An 18,315-nucleotide genomic window follows, 5' to 3' on the forward strand; every position below is an offset into this window, starting at 1 on the left:
ATTTGACACTGCTGAAAAACCTAGCAGCTGCCCTCAGAAGATATTTGTAAATCCCATTCCCAAGAATCTTGAATTCCAGGGTTTTTTTAGTCTAATTTATGTCCTGAGAATTTCAACCTCAGAACAGAAGAATTTTTATCCACTACCACTGCTCAGGACCAAGAGTTTTTTGACATTGGGGTACATATGTTCATTGTGGTCTCATGACCTGTGACATAGCTTCTGTCATGGTGAATACTGAAATATGAATCAATCATTGATGTCTTAGTAAACATCTTTAGCCAAGTATGGAAGTTGCTACCCAGGAAACAAAACTGATCTTGGTTTCTTCTTGCCTGGCTTCTAGTATTTTTTTGTTTTTGGTTGACTGGTTGGTTGGGTTTTTTTTGTTTGTTTGTTTTTTTTTTTTGGGGGGGGGGGGGGGAGAACGGGGGCATACCCAGAGGCACTCAGGGACTACTCCTGGCTCTACACTCAGAAATCACTCCTGGCAAGCTCATGAAATCAAATGGGATTCAACCCAGGTCTTCTGCGTACAAAGCAAATGTCCTACTCACTATGCTATCACTCTGGTTCCTAGGTTTCAAGTTTTAACTTTCTACAGTGCTTGCATTCTCTTACTAAAAGCAAAAGCTTTGAGTGACTCTTCACCAAAGAATTACTTCTCATATAAAAAGACACAATTAGATAACAGAGAATTTCAAGGAAATCAAGGTAAGGTTTAACACAATAACCCAATAACCTTCGTCTCACACACACACACACACACACACACACACACACACACACACACACACACATGCAGCATTTACTGGCTACTGTTGAATCTATTAGGCAATACCTCCTGGATATGATTTGCACTTTATTTTATTCAATATCCTGGCTATACCTTAACTCCGACTGTTTTTATGGACTAGGAATGTGCAACAAAGGTAGAGTTCTAAATAGGGTCAACCTGATCCAAACCCACTCCCAAAGTTCTGACTTTTAGACACAAGAAACAAAGAAATGTTTTGTTTGAGACCGCTGAGAAGGGAATACTTCGAGTTTGGCAGAGTAAAGAAATTTATAGGAGCAAAATACAGTACAGGGGGGTAATGTGCTTGCTTTGCTTGAGGCCAACCAATAGATCCCTAGCACTGCAATGGTTCCCAAACAGAGCCAAGAATAGACCCCCAGGGCTGGAGAGATAGCATGGAAGTAAGGTGGTTGCCTTTCATGCAGAAGGTTGGTGGTCGAATCCCGGCATCCCATATGGTCCCCTGAGCGCTGCTGGGTGTAACCTGAAAACCAAAAAAAAAAAAAAAAGAATAGACCCTAAGCACCCCAGGAGGTGGTCCTAAGCAACCATGCCCAAACCACTCCCCCACATGCTCAAACACCAACATCAAAAAGAAAATAGAAAATAAACTACAGAAAGAGCAGCTACTTAAAAGTGACCCCATTTGGACTAAAAGCTAGGACAGGATTAAAGCATTTACCGTATTTTCCGGCGTATAAGACGACCCCCTAATTTTACAGTTAAAACATAGGTTTAGGCCTATATTTGCTGTATAAGACAGAATGTTCCTGTGCTGCAACTGTATCTTCCACAGTGAGCCAATCACAACAAGCAAAGATCCAAAGGTTATACTGTAATAGACGTCCTCTCTGACTCTGGCCAATCTGAGCAGGCTTTTTACAGTATAGATTCGGGTACAGAACACTGTATAATTTGCATGCATAAAAAGCCTGGTTGGATTGGCTGAGTTAGAGAGGCGATCTGAGCAGCCTGACAGTGATTGGTGCAGAATGAAGTTGGAAAATTCGTTTTGTGGCAATATTCAGACAATTTTCGTTTATCGGCATATTGAAACATTTTTCGGGATATACTTGGCGTATAAGACGACCCTGATTTTCAGTTGACTTTCTTTTGTTTCAAAAGTCATCTTAAACGCCGGAAAATATGGTACTTTGCATGTGGTCAATCCTGCTCCAATCTCTGGCATTGCATAAAGTCCCAAAGCAACCCATGGAGTGATTTAACTACCATCAGGAGTGATTTCTGAGCACAGAGTGATTTATGACGTGTGGTACAAAAAAATAAATAAATAAAAACAAAACAATACAATGTTTCCATTTATCTCCAGGAGCCATGGCTTGGCCCAGATAACAGTAATCATGTTTGTGGAAGTCAACCATCCACAGTACCAGATGATCCCCTAGCTGCCAAAAGTGACCACAACAAACCAGGAGTGTTCACAAAACAAAACAAAATAAAATACTAAAAGTAAAAATAGGGGCCGGTGTGGTGGCGCTAGAGGTAAGGTGTCTTCCTTGCCAGCGCTAGCCTAGGACGGACCATGGTTCGATCCCCGGTGTCCCATATGGTCCCCCAAGCCAGGAGCGACTTCCAAGCGCATAGCCAGGAGTAACCCCTGAGTATTACCAGGTGTGGCCCAAAAAACAAAAAAATAAATGAGTGCAGAGATATTTCAAGGGTTAGAATACCAGTTTTGCATATAGGATGCCACTCCAGGTTAGAACAAGGCACTACATAATCACAGAATATTGCAGGGTACCCTCCCCCACCCCACACACACACTGTACTGAGCAGGAATAATACCACCCCTTCAACCCCCCCCCCATCATCATACACAGTGCCCAATGTGGCCCAAAATGAAAAAAAGAACAAAAATATTTTTAAACTTTTAACACAATAGTGGCTAAAATAAGACCATAATTGCACCAGTATTATTTAGTAATATTACTCTAAATAACTGAAATCACATCCAACCTTAATTATAAATAAGAGTTTGAAAAATAAAATGCCCTCTAAGTGTTCATATATGTACTACAGAGATTCAAACCCTAAAATTAGCCAACTATGTACTTCCTCAATGCCTTTTAATAGTATTATTTAAAACATCTTGAGGGGAGGGGAGCTACATCTGGAGGTGGTTGAGAGACCACAGAAAGAACAGGGCTTCTTGGCCTGCAAAACATCTGCTCCAGCTGAGCCATTCCCGGACCCCAATACTATCTTATCTCTATGAAGTGGTTCTCTTACATACCATGATGTCACAACTTTTCTACATTTTCCTGTCAGGTGATTATAACCTCCTGATGTAACCTATGAGTAACTTGCCTTCTAAGCAGTTTGTCTAGAAGTAAATTCCATTCTGTGCCTGATCACTCTGACTAGCCATTCTTATTTAATTTTTTAAATTTTTATTGAATCACTGTGAAATACCAGTTTAAAAGTTGTAGATGGTTGAGTTTCAGTCATACAATGTTCCAACACTCATCCCATCCCTTCACCAATGTTTAGCTTCCCACCAGCAGTGTTCCCAGTTTCCTTCCCTGCCAATCTACCTCTTCTCTCCTCTCTCTGACTCCACTCCACTCCCCCCACTTTCCTTTTAAACACTGGGTTGTACAATACTATTACTAAAGGGCTATCAAGTGTAACACTTTACCTCCTGTGCCTCCTGACCAGCTATTCTCAAACCTGAGCATCCTCCATGAGCTCATAGAGCAACCATGAGGTTCGTTAAAACAGATGACTGAATTCTGGGGTAAGAGCCCAAAACTTGCTTTCCAAACAAAATTCCCAGATGGGTCCTAAGCTGTAGTTCTGAGCCTAGGAGTCCTAGTTTTAGCAACATTACTTCCTTTCTCAGACCCTGTAGGCCAACAACAAATGACAAGTTTCAGGGTATTTAAATTAGACTAACTCCTGCCCTCTCTCCTCCCCCCCCCCCAAAAAAAAAAAAACCCCAAAAAATAGAATAAATGTGAGCATCTTAAAAACGTCAAAGGGAGAATGAAGGCAGGGAAGAAGCAAAAAAAAAAAAAAAAAAAAGTATCCAGCTATCAATAAGTAACCTGAAAGGCAGTTTGCACATCTCAATGACTTAAATCATGACTTTGCCCCTTTAGGGCATCACCCTGTATCTTTCAGAAGTGTCTACTCCGTTTGGGGAAATGATGCAGCATCAAATCGGGTTCCGTGTTCCTGTGCGGTGTGTTTAAAATGTGGGCATCAAGAAAAGCGCTAGCTAATGGGCTAAGACATGTTTCTGACACACACCCACACGCACACTCACGTGTGTGTGTGTGTGTGTGTGTGTGTGTGACACAGTTCCAGAAGCACCTGCTACTGCGAGCTGGGGCTGATGCAATGTCGCTTTCGATTTCAGAATTTCACAGGAACCCTTTCCAACTCCACAGAGCCACCCCGACATCCCAAGGCCCTGGAAACTCCCTTGGGCTCCAGAAGACACACACACACACACACACACACACACACACACACACATACACACACCCACACTTGGGCTCCAGATGAAACACACACACACGCACCCCAAGAGATGTAGGGCTCCAGATGAAACACACACCCCAAGAGATGAAGGGCTCCAGATGAAACACACACACACCCCATGAAACACATAAGATGAAACACAAACACACCCCATGAAACACACAAGATGAAACACACACACACACACACCATGAAACACACAAGATCAAACACACACACGGTGAGCGACTCTAGGAAATGCAACGCCCCGGCCACCTTCGACCCAATGGAGACGGCTCAGGGAGCAAAGGCAGCGCACCCAGGCCTTATTTCCGGGCCCTGATTGGCGCCGACAGCCTCCCCACAGCCCTCGCCCCGCCGCCGGCGCCCGCCAGCCCCGAGAAAGAAAAGGGGGAAGACGCGGCGCACCAGCAGCAGCAGCACAGCAAGCGCGACTAACCAGGCGCAGAAACTCACGCTCTCTACGGTCCGCGGCGTCCCCACGTCTCGGCGCGCTCTTACGTCATCAAGGCCCGCCCGGAGAAAGGCGGAGTTGGGCGACCTCGTGAGACAAAGGGGCCGTGGCTTGCCGGAAGGGGCGGGGCTTAGCGGACGGGGCATGCGCACTGTGGCTCTCCTGGCTGTTAAAGAGTTCCAGGGCTGTCTCTGCGCTGTGTGAGCTGATGGCTTTAGCATCTGAAAGGATCTCCTTGGGCGCAGGGGCCGGCGCCTCAATGCTAGGTGGAAGTTGGCCACCAGAATTCGTCGGTTTTGCAGCTTACTGTAAATGCAGATTTAAATCCGTCTTGCTCTCTGGACTGTGAGGCCGCCCATCGAACCTTCCAGGAACCAGACCCAGCTGAGAAGTGCGCCTCCATACCTCAGCTCAATCCGTATTCTTGCTGCTGCAACGTAAAGGAAGATACTGAGTGAAAATGCATCAGGAGGAAGAAGGAACCACATAGAGAAAAGCCCACCGTCAACGCTGTAGAACCGTGACAAGGACGAGGCTCAAGTCCCCAACGCTGCACTTTCTTCTGTGTGTCCCTGAAAGGTTCCCCCGTTAAGTGGTTCTGCTTCTCTGCCCCACCACGTTTTATGTTGAGGTCGTTAACCTGCCTACATACTTGATTTATGTCATCATGAAATGAGAATACTGTCTCACTGATGGGTAGGGAATTTTCTGATAACGAATGGGGAAGATTGGACTTTTCCAAGGAGGAATCTAAATGCAGGTGTTTTGTTTGTTTTTTGTTTTTTGTTTTGTTTTGTTTTATGCTACTCTGTAGTTATTGGCATGACAGCTGTGTCCACTCAAAAACTAAATCAGGAGCTTGATAATCTGTTGCAGTGTGTATTGCAAGAAATCATCATGAAAACGTTTGTCATTTGAAATTTAAATGAAGGGTTGTCTCATGTGCTAGGCATATAACACGCTCTAGAGACAGCATCTTCTTAGCAGATTCCAAGTACATGCAATTTGAACTATACATTTAGCTCTCTGGTAGTGATATGCTTACTGATCAGAAAGTTGAGCTAATCGTGAGAAACTGCATCTCTTAAGGGTGAGATGGAGAGTGAATTTACCTACTAAGGTATTTTATATATCCCCCCAGAAAAAAAATAAAATGGAAGTTCTCAGAAAGAAGTCCCTTCCAAGTGTATTGCAGCTCCATGATCATTTGCGTCAGTATAATTAATATTAACTCCTGTCTTCTCAAATTCCCCATTTACTGTAAGTGTTCCATTTTTCATGTCCTTATTTTTAATACACCAAAAACAGGAAGGATTTTAAGGGACTCACAAAAGTCTCAACACAGCAATCTCATAAAATGATTTTATGTAGAGAGTAAGAAGTGTCTTTGATTTTATTCCGTTCTCAATATTGTCAGTGAAATTTTTAATAGACATTTAAGAGGTCAGGAAAACAGCCTTTTAAAAATGACTTCTTTGTCCTATATGATTGATTCATTAAGCAGATCGGAGATATTTTGAAGTCTATTGAAACCAGCATGTTATTCACAATTCCATTTAAATTGGCAACAGATCAATTGAATGATAATTTCTTACCTTAACCGTGAATATACTAGGTCATTAGCATCCTTTCCCTGAAAATAAGTGTTTAAAATGCTCAAGTAATACCAGTAATCTATTAGCATTTTAAAAAAATGATGCAATTGTAGACCAGAACAATAGTTCTAATGACTGAAGTGTGTGCCATGTGTGTGCCATGAAGAGACTCCTAATTCAAATCCAGACATCAACTTGCCATTCCCAGACTCTAATAGCCCCAGCTCTGCTGGGTAGAGAATAACATTAACCTTGGATTATTGCAAGGAATGGTGCCAGGATCCCTTGAGCATGGCTTGAGAGATCCAGAAAATTAACTAAAAATGTGTAAATAGGCAATAAATATTTTAAAAAGCTAGACAATTGTTCCATTATCTTGAAAAGCTTACTGATAAGATAAAGCAACATTATACTTTTGTGCCTAATAATCCAAAACTATTCTTTGGTCTAAATATAGAGAGATAACAACTTTTGTATACAGTTCATATATCTGGAATGACCAGTTTTCAATACCTGGTCCAAATATGAAAACCGCAGACAACAACACCAGGATAAAATAAGATGACTAGACTTTTTTTTTTTTTTGAAAAGGGTCCTTTTTTAATTGTTTATTTGGTTTCCATGAATTGTTAAATTTAAAACTACTAAAAATGTATTGAAACTGATGAAAGGATGTATGACTGTGAAAATGAATCCAAATTAGACCAACATAAACAAAGATTTTAATATGAAATTACATCACAGAATGTGGTAATAAGAACACAACTATACGTAACAATGAAAGAACATGCACCAGGAAAACGTGCTGTTATACTAAATCAGACAAAATAGACTTTATGGCCTATTTTTGTAGACAGGGCCAAGATATCAAGAAGATTAATAAGCTAGAAAAGTTTTGGTTCCCTCAAGTTATGAAACCCTAAGTACATGAAGCTAGGATTGATATAATTGATTATAGTGGAAACCAAAGAAACAGATAAGACAAAATCAATTAAAATAAAAAATGGTCTTTTGAAAATAGTAAGATTGGTGAAAAGAAATAAAATAAATTGCCAAAAATAAGGGAAGTCACTACCTGCTGTATTAACATTAGAAAAGAGGAATATGAGTGACTATAAGCTAACAAATTAGATAATGTAGATAAATTGTACAAGTTATTAGAGACAAGTTTCCATAAATAAGAAAAAATCTGAAAACTGTCCGTAACATTTCCTAAGGCTAACATAACAAAGTGCCATAGACATAGTAACTTCACAGAAACTCAGTTCTGGAGGTAAGATCAGCAAATCACAGAACCACCTGCACTGTTGGAGCAAAGTAGCTTTACTGGATTGTTGGCAAAACTTGGAGTTTCTCTAGTTGACTTGCTTCTGCATCAAGTTCGGTCTGTGCCTCCATCCTCATAATACTGTTCTCTCCTGTCTCCTCCTCTTACATAATTCATAGAGGATTTTGAATCAGCACCTCTAGTAGCACCTCATCTTGATTAAATCTGTCATCACACATTTTCCAAAAATAGCTTTTTGTAGTACTGGGAGTTAGAACTTCAACATATATTTCGTAGCACAATTCCACTCAGAACAGATGTAGCCCTGGGAATGAAATAAAATCTTCTCATAAAGAAAAGTAAAAGTACAAGTGGATTCACTGGTGAATTCAATAAAATATTTAAGGAAGAGAAGATAAAATCATAAGCAAACAAATAGAGAAAAATAATTGGGTGGGGTTTGGGGACCACACCTGGAAGTGTTCAGGAATTACTCCTGGCTCTGAGCTAAGGAATCAGACACTCCAGGTAGAAAGGACAATATGGAATGCTAAGGATTGAACCTGGGCCAGCACCCTGGTATGTAAGGCAAGCACCCTACCTGCTGTGTTATCTCCTCAACCCCAGAAAGCAATTTTTACTTCATTACTTGAAAATGTTATTCTGACATCAAGTTTAGATAGTGACATTACAAGAAAAGAAAGCTACCAATCAATATGATGCATGAATGAAATTTTCTGAAATAATAAACCAAACCTAGCAATATGTTAGAAGAATTACATTCCATGAATCCAAGTTTGGCTTAATGTAAAACTATATATTAATACTATTTTATAAAAGACAAAAAAGCCATCTCAATAGATAAAAAATATTTGGCAAAATCCAACACAATAAAGACACAATTAGGGATTACAACCTAAAAAATACCAAAAGCAATCTCACTTCACAGTAAAACAATAAATGTTTTCCCTTAAGACCATCCCTTTAAAAAACAAAAGTGATGTGGGCCAGAGCGGTGGCACAAGTGGTAGGGCATCTGCCTTGCACACACTAACTTAGACTGTAGTTCAATGACCCAGTGTCCTATCTGGTCCACCGAGCCAGGAGCAATTCCTGAGAGCATATCCAGGAGTAACCCCTGAGCATCAGCAGGTGTGGCCCAAACCAAAAGTAAGGGTGGGTAGGTGTATTTTCACTACTTTTATTTGTGCACAAGCCAGTGAAATAAGAAAGTAAAAGATAAGGCATTAGTCAGTTTGAGGCCAGAAAATAGGTAGGGCACTTGCCTTGCATGTGACTGACCTATGTTCAATCTCTGCCATTCCATACGGTCCCCTGAGCCTGACAGAAGTTATTTCTAAACAAAGAGTAATCCCTGAGCACCGCTGGGTGTGGCCCAAAATAAAAACAAAAGAGGCTTCAGCTCAAATAGGAAGAAATATTCATAAATAAATCTAAAAAGAGCTACATGCATGCAAATAAACTTTTAAATGTAACAAATTAGTCTCAAAGTCAAGATTTTTTTTTTGTTGTTGTTGTTGTTTTTGTTCTTGGGTCACATCCGGTAGCGCTCAGGGGTTACTCCTGGTTCTACACTCAGAAATCACTCCTGGCAGGCTCAGGGGACCATATGGGATGCCAGGATTCGAACCACTGTTCTTCTGCATGCAAGACAAATGCCTTATCTCCATGCTATTTCTCCAGCCCCCAAAGTCAAGATTTTAAAAAGCATTTATACATACAATTTTTTAGTTTGAAGAAAACATAATATATCTTTTATGTATGTTTATCACACTCCAATTCTTAGCAACTTTATAAATGTTAGAAACGGGCAAGCTGATGATTATGACTTAGAATAAAATATAACAGCCTAAAGGAAGATGAAAAAAGAACAAAGCTAGAAGAGTTTACCGGAAAAATTTAGTTATACTATGAGGTTAGTAGGATCAATACTTTACTGATATGAATAGGCACAATGGTCATTGGTTTGAAATAAGGCCTTAGATCTAAGTTGATTTTCACAAAAATTATCAAGATAGAGTTTTCTTGATAAACAGTGCTGGGAAATTACACATCTGTATCAAAAAAATGAATGCACTCATTATATTCTTTATTCACAGAAACACAGAAATTTACTTGAACTGGTCTAAATGTAATAACTAAAGCTAAAAGTATTCTAAAAAATTTTGATCATCTTTGTCATTTTCAATAAGGCAAAAACTGCTTAGCTTAAACACCAAAAGTATGATGCACAAAGCAAAAGAATTAGACCTACCCAAATAAAAATAACACTTATTTTTTTTAAAAAATTCTTAATGTAAAAAAAAATTCTTAATGTAAAAACTCACTTATATACTGAAAAACTGTATTTGCAACAAAATTATACCTGATAATGGATTTGTATCTGATATATTTTTAAAAAATCTTAAGAAAAAGATAAATGTTTCAATTAAAATTAAGCAAAATATATGAATTGTACTTAAAGCAAATACTGCACAGTAAAGTGTCAATTAAAATCATAATGAGCTTCTATCCACATTCACCCTGAAATGACTATAATAACAATGAGTTATTATCAGGATTGTGGGGAAATCTCAAATCCTTATACAGTACTGGTGGAAATGTAAAATGGTATGACCACCTTGAAAATAGCATGTATTTGTTTTTAAGTTATACATACACTAATGAGACTTATGAGACAATTTAGCAATTCCTCTTAGCTATCTACACAAGAAAAATGAAAGTTATGTTCACACACAAAAAACTTATATATAAATTTCATACAGTATTTTCACAGTAGTTCCAAAGTCACAGTCTTCAACTGTTGAAAAGATAATGCAATTTCTTAAATTCAGTATTCTAATTTAGAGAAATGAGATCTTAAAGACAATATGTCAAAAAATTCCATTTCTATGAAATGCACAGAAAAGGCAAATGTATGGACACAGATGATAACAGTGGTTGCTTAGGACTGAGATTCATTGGGATGGGATTCAAAGAGTAAATGAGTATAAGGGAAATTTGGGGGTAATAGGGATGTTTTAAAATGATTAGGACTACAGTTACTCTATTCTGTAAATTTATCAGTATCATAGCATGGGTTATGTATAATGGGTTAAGTTTATGCTATATGAATTTTATCCCAATCAACTCTAAAAAGAAAAGATAACCTAATCTCTGGACACCTTTGGTCACTTATGAGCATTGAAACTAAGCGTAGCAAATCTGCCCTTCTGTGTAGTATGCTCAACGCATTGTCCATGAGACAGGGATACCAATCAGAGATGGATGCCATAGTCTAGGAACTTGCAGTCATGTAATGGAGATGAGCAATCTACATAAATTTCAAAGAAATCAGAGCGAAAGAGCTAACTGTCCTGAGTGATATTTAGTCAAATTAATCTGGGACTTTAAAGGAAAAGGAATAGTCACATGTCAGAGAAATGAGAAAAGAGACTTTAGAGTTGACATTTGAATAGTCTTCTTGATGTATAAGAGGGTTTTGGACCTAGTGGGATTAGCACAAGAGCATTGTAGGCCAAGAAAAAATGAAATGAGAACAACATTGTGAGGAATCATTAGAAGATTAATGTTTCATGGAGCATTTGAAAGACATATTCTTTTGATCAGTAGGGATGAAAAGAGCATGCCTTGATATGCAATATCTTGTTGTGTGAGCATTACAACATAAATATTGAAGTAAATGAACTAAAGAATTTATTTAGGAGATTAATGGAGAAATTAGTTGTAATTTTTATTTGGATGCAGAAAATAGGGCTCAAGCCAATTAAAATAGAGAGAATAGTCACTTTAACTTGAATACACTATTAATAACAAAAAAGCAACTAACATGTCTGGAGTTTCTTGCAGAGTTCTTGAATTTTGTTTTCTTTATGGAAATGTGTAGAACTCAAATAAGTTTTTAGCAGATTGGAAATAAGTATATAAAATTAAGAATCCAGCATGAGGAGCTGAGATAATAGTTCAAAGGGCTACTGTGCATACTTTGTATACAGGAAAAAATAAAGATTCCATCACAACTGAGTTCATTTGATACTCAATGAGAAAATTTCTGGCAGCAATAAGGTGTCACTAAAATTACAAATAGGAGTCATATACTTACAGTAGACCTGTATGTTTAATTATATTGACATTATTATGTACAATATTATAATTTCACATAAATATTTACTAATCAACTCTCAATTAAGCTAATAAAACTGAGAAAATATATTTTAACAAATAATTGATGTTACTTTTCCAGTATTTTAATGCCCACTATTTAATGTTTAAACTCCTGTTTCTGGATTAGCCATTACCTGGTTATCAATCATATTGTAAATAAATCATTTTGGAGGTTCTTGAATTTGGGGGCCACATCTAGGGGTGCTCAGTGTTAAGGGGAACATAAAATCCCAAGGCTCAATGCTAGACTGCAGCATTCACAGGTTGTGAAAAATATATATATATAAATACATATACAAATATTTGGGGGGGAGCATTCAAGGATTGGTTAGGCCTTATGCCTGACTCTTTACTTTCAGAGATTCACAGGGGAACATATGTTGTGCTTAGAATTGAACTAAGGTCAGTCACATGCAACATTAGTATCTTACCGGTGTACTATCTGGTCCTGGTTTTGTTTTCTGACAACTCTAATATTTTAGTGAGTTTTTCTCTTTTCTCCCTCTTCTAACTTTTACCATTATATTTCCACTTGTTAAATAAGATAACTTAGAGCTCTCATCAAAATGCCTGGCACACAATAAACACTCAATACATGCTAGTTATTATTACCACTATCAGCTACCATATGTTCAATGTCTACTTTATGCCAAGCACAGCACTTCATCTCTAGTGTATAAATGAGGAAACAGGTCAGAAAGTCTAAGCCATTTGCCAAAGCTTACAGAGCCTGCAAAGTAAGAGATTGATTGATCATTCAAATTTCCTAATATATTATACGCGCTGCTGAATATTCAGTGTCTAGTGCTGGGGTGGAGGTGGGGAACTCGGGGATGAGTATTACTTGGATGCATGATGTCTCTATAAGAAAGATTTTGTTTCTGCTCATGTATTTGCATAGGGTTTTCTTTTTTTCACTAATCATCCTAACAATCACACATGAAAATGACAATAATTCACTATCCATTTCAGAATATTTTGAATGACTTCATTTTATTTTCCATAGTTTTCTATTGTAGGAAGTATTTTTTTCTATTGAATGTTTTGGCTAAATATTCTTTAATCTTGTTTTCACTCAATTATTATTATCTAAAAATTAAATTGGGTGTACAGATGTCCCATTGTTCTTTTATTGCAGAAGAATGGTTAAAAATTGTTTGAGAGCTCCTGTTTCTTTCATATAATAAACCCCAGATAAAGTCATTTATTTTAATAATCATTTCTTTTACAACATTTTTCTTTTACAACTGCAAATGCCATTTCTTTTTTTTTATTTATAACATTGACAATCTGATGCTTCCATGGCTACAATGAATAATTTTATTCCATACGACCAAATTTTATTTTCTCAATGAGAATTGAGACCTCATGGGACCTCACAGAGCTCTTGCTAAAGCACATCTCCTCCAATATGGGCGAATGTTATTGTAAATACTTAATATGCACTTTATATTTAGAAAAACTAGATAAGGAATTCTAGAATAGGGATAATCTGAATGTTCTTGCTAAGGAAACAAAAATATGTGAAAAAGGAATTTACATCAAAATGTAGCAAACAAGTCATGGCCATGGCAATGGAGAATAACTGGCATTTTGATTATCCCTTACTCACTTTATGGTTGCCTTTAGCACCTGAGGACCCAATGTTCACTTACTCACAAGTGCACCCTAACCAATCTCTCACCCTGGCACTTCTTGCTACTTCCTTACAATACCTTTAGAAGGGCCCTTTCACAGACAAATAGACATAGTTGTTCAAAATGTAGAGCTGTTCAGGTAAAATATAAGAGAGAATGAATTTCAGTTTCAAGCCAAAAGTTAAGCTTTTGAGTCATGACTTGAAGGAAATGGTCAGAGATGGGTCAGAGATGGTAGAGAAACCTAGGACCAAACAGAAGTTGGAATGTTTGCAGAATTGCTTCTAAGGATCGGCCCAAATTACTAGAATTGGGAAAAATGGAAGTCACACCTGGACCAGGGGTTTGGGCAGTTTTCTTTATTATAACTAGACATAGTTCTACTTCCCTTCACTTAGGTTTTCTTCTGGTTTGGTTTGGTTTGGGGGTTACACCCAGCTCTGCTCAGGGCTTCTTTCTGGCTCTGTGCTCAGCAATCACTTTTGAAGGTGCTTAGGGAATCATATGGGATTGAATATAACTTGGCTGTGAGCAAGGCAACCTCCTTACCCACTGTTCCTTTTTAAAAGTTTTTTTAATTGAAAACATCGTGATCTACAAAGTCCTTCATAGTTGAATTTCGGATATAATCAGGGCCATTCCCACAACCAGTCTTGACCTCCCTCCACCTATGTTCCCAGAATGCATCCTATACCACCACCTTTTGTCCCCTGGCCTGCCTGTATAACAAGCCCATTTAAGTTTAGATTGTTAAAGTTTAGGTTTCTTGATTCTACTGTTGATTTTGGCTTGGATATTTAGTTCTGTCCTTTTTTCTCCACCAATGCATCTGAGATCACTTGCCGCCCCCCTCCCAGATCCCATTCTTTCTTTTTTCTTTTCTTCTTAATTTTATAGAAAATTTCAGAAATATGAGGTAAAACAAAGGAATCTGTGTCCCAAGGTTCTCTTAAAAAGGGGGATCCCCTATTTAAAAGATTAAAAAATGTTTTAAAGAAGAAAAAATAGGAGGTGGCAGGTTTTGCATAGGCTCCGCAAAAGTTGGGGAAAATAAAAAGAAAAAACTATGGAGACCCTACCAATGAAGCATCCTGCCATAAGACCAACTACAGGCTGCAGGCATACAAAGTTATATAACTCCAAAGTCTTTCTCCATGGTTCTAGTAAAAGTTCTCTTCAATCACCATTGTCACAGTTAGGCTTCTATAATTATAGACCTTGGTTTTTGTACAGACCCTATGTCTAAGTCAGGGTGTCACAGAGCATCATCTGGTTTCATCTCACCATTAGATGGCAATGCAGTGAAGGCTGCTCTGAAAGCAAATTGTTGGGTATCATATGAGCACACTCTAGAGCAAGTTGGTGCCAGCACAGCATTAGGACCTTCCCTGATAGACATTCATTTCCTGGTGCTGATGCAGAAAACCATGCCAGTTCCAAATATGGAATCCAAGGTTCAGTGGTTAACAGTCAGTGTCCAATCTACTGAAGCCTAAGTCAAGAACCTGTGACAAATGTTCAGGGTGAAAGGCCCCCCTGCAATATAAAATTTATAAGTTCCTATCTATATTAGATGATAACTTATTTGTATACCCAAGATTTCCCTATTTTAATGTGCCTATGCATAAAGTAACAATGACACATGATACATAGGTGTACATAGGGGTAAAAATAACAAGTTAAACAATCTTTATAGCCTGACTCTAACATAAACCCAGGACCCAAGAGAAACTTACCTACTAGAATTTTCTACTAAACAAATCCAAAAAAAGTGATGGGGAGACTACCTCTACATAAGGAAATACATATAAGAATTATACCTATAAATACAATTAGATAAATCTACAAAGGAAATATACATATCCCCTTTAAGCCTTTTGAAATAGTCTGAATAGGGGATAAAATCTGAAGCACAGCTTCAGCTTGCAAATGTGGAATCTAAAAAATGGCTCCCAAAACTCATGGATCACAAATGTCCTTGAGAGGCCTTAACAGTAGCACAAGTGGTATGGTGTCTGCCTTGCATTCATTAACCTAGGATTGACCATAGTTTGATCCCATAGTATCTCATATGATCCCCCAAGCTAGGAACAATTTCTGGGCGCATAGTCAGGAGTAACCCCTGAGAGTCACCGGGTGTGACCCAAAAACAAACAAAAAAAATGAAAGAGAAATGTCCTTGTGCTGAGGGTCTCTCAAAAGCTAAATCTGGAACACAGCAACAGTCCACAGCAAAAGGGTGTGGAAGAAAAGGAGTCACCAAATGCAAATCGGCAGCAGTGGCAACAGCAGATTCTTCCCTGGCCTGCCAAGAGAGGCAACTGTATTTTCGCTTTGGGCGCTGGTTGGGGTCAGTCGGGGGGATTGTTTCAGTTCCCGAGGAGTTAAAACTGAAGATAAAAAGGCTAAATAAGGAGAAATTACAGTTCTGGTGTGAGAGAGTGAAGGATAGAAAAGAATTTTTAATGTGGTAAGCAAGGGAGGGGGAAAATAAGGGTTATATATAACAGGGGATGGACTATATACAACATGGACAGACATGTACATTCAGTTACCTGTCTTTAAATTTTAGTCCATGTTTCTTTTGCCATACAGAAACTTTTTGTTCGATGTAGTCCTATTTATTTAGGTTTGATGCTTGCCATTGGCATCCTATCATCGAAGACTTCTTTGAAGTCTAAGTTTTGGAGTGTTCTGCTTATGTTTTCCTCAGTGAACTTTATATATATATATAAATATACATATATATATGTCTAATCTCAAGTACTTTAGTTCACTTTTAACTGAATTTTGTGTAGGTGTGAGATATAGACCAAACTTTAATTTCTTATTTGTGGTTATTCAATTGTTCCAACACCATTTGTTGACAAGACTGTCTTTGTTCCATTTCAAATTCTTGGCTCCTTTGTCAAAGATTAGTTGACGATAAACTTGGGAAGTTGTCGCTGGATATTCTAATGATCTGAAAATCTGTTTTTCTTTCAATACCATATTGTTTTGATCACTATGGCTTTGAGGTAGAGCTTCAAAGTAGGAGATGAGGTGATTCCAGTTTTGATTTTCATTATAGATTTGGCTATTGTAGGTCTTTTTTGGCTCCACATGAACTTTGTAATTGACTGTTCTCAGACCTTGAAGAATGAACTTGTCTGAATTTGAATAGAGACTGCATTAAATCTATATAGTATTTTGAGTAAGATGGCCATTTTGATGATATTTATTCTTCCAATCAAGGATCATGGAATGTTCATCTATTTTCTTAGGTCTTCAATTTCTTTCTAAAGTGTTTTCTTGATATATGTCCTCACCTCTCTTGTTAGGTTGATTCCTAGGTACTTAATAATTTTGGACCCTATTTTAATTGGGATAGACTCTTTTTTTGGGGGGGTCACACCCAGCAGTGCTCAGGGGTTATTCCTGAAATCGCTCCTGGGGACCATATAGGATCTGAAATTCGAACCACCATCCTTCTGCATTTAAGGCAAATGCCTTACCGCTGTTCTATCTCTCCAGCCCCTGGGATAGACTCTTGATCTCTTTTTCCTCTGAGCCATTTCTTTGTATAAAAGATGTAAACTCTCTTTTGTGTATTGACTTTGTAGCCATCCACTTTACTGTATTGGATTATTGTTTGTAGGAGATTTTCAATGGACTATTTAGGGTCTTTGATGTATATAATTATGCCGTCTGCAAATACAGATAGTTTGACTTCATCATTTTTGGTTTGGATTTGTTTGATTTCCTTCTTTTGTCTGATAGATATTTCTAGGACTTCTAATACGTTGAATAAGAGTGGAGAGAATGGACATCTTGCCTCATACCTGACCTTAGTGGAAATGCTTTGTTGTTGTTTTTTGCCATGAAGAATAATCTTGGCTCTTTTGTGGGCCAGAGAGATAGCATGGAGGTAGGGCGTTTTCCTTCCATGCAGAAGGATGGTGGTTCAAATCCCGGCATCCCATATGGTCCCCTGCGCCTACCAGGAGCAATTTCTGAGTGAGGAGCCAGGAGTAACTCCTGAGTGCTTCTGGGTGTGACCCAAAAACCAAGAATAATGTTGACTTTTTTTTTTTTTGTGGTTTTTGGGTCACACCCGGCAGTGCTCAGGGGTTATTTCTGGTTCCAGGCTCAGAAATTGCTCCTGGCAGGCACAGGGGACCATATGGGAAGCCGGGATTCGAACCGATGACCTCCTGCATGAAAGGCAAACGCCTTACCTCCATGCTATCTCTCCGGCCCCAATGTTGACTTTTTATAGGGTTTTTATGTGAGACTTTTATAGAAAGATGTTACTAACTTAAGGGAGGTTCCTTTCCCACCTATTTTGCTATGGGTTTTCAACATGAATAGATATTAGATTTTGTTTATTGCTTTCTCTGAAATTATGGATATGATCATGTAATTTTATCTTTCCTTCTACTGAGTCCAGTCACTGAGATCATGACTATAAGCTTTGCCCTTGTGAAATACATTTACATAAAAAGGTCATATTTGACCCTGGATGTGCCATCATTGAGTAAGTCTGCATTTTTGTTTTGTTTTTTGGTTTTTTTTTTTGTTGTTGTTTTTTTGGTTTTTTTTTTTTGCTGTTTTTATCCATACTCGGTGATGCTCAGGGCTTACATTTGCTGCTGCACTCAGTAATCACTCCTGGTGATGCTAGCAGAGCTATCTGAGAGGCCAGAGAACATATCAGGGTTGGCTGCATACAAGGCAAGTGCCTTGCCTTAAATTGAGGCACTGTGATTACAAAGTTGAGTTTTAGCATATAGTGTATCAGTAGTACATTCAACTTCAACAGATTCCATCTCCCTACACCAGTGTACCCAGTTTTCCCTTCCACCTTCCAGCCTGTTTCCTTGACAGGTACA

The 18,315-nt window shown here is 38.3% G+C and overlaps 1 protein-coding gene across 1 annotated transcript in view; it reads right to left on the minus strand.

Moving 5' to 3' along the window:
• The window catches only part of RHBDD1 (rhomboid domain containing 1), a 143,245-nt gene extending 138,459 nt beyond the window's left edge, over positions 1 to 4,786 (minus strand). The window contains exon 1 of the mRNA XM_049768323.1: positions 4,763 to 4,786. The gene's annotated coding sequence lies outside the window, so the exon portion shown is untranslated. The remainder of the gene's footprint in view (positions 1 to 4,762) is intronic.
• Between the last annotated feature and the right edge of the window lie 13,529 nt (positions 4,787 to 18,315).

This window comes from Suncus etruscus, chromosome 2 (assembly GCF_024139225.1).
Source record: "Suncus etruscus isolate mSunEtr1 chromosome 2, mSunEtr1.pri.cur, whole genome shotgun sequence".
Taxonomy (NCBI): domain Eukaryota; kingdom Metazoa; phylum Chordata; class Mammalia; order Eulipotyphla; family Soricidae; genus Suncus; species Suncus etruscus.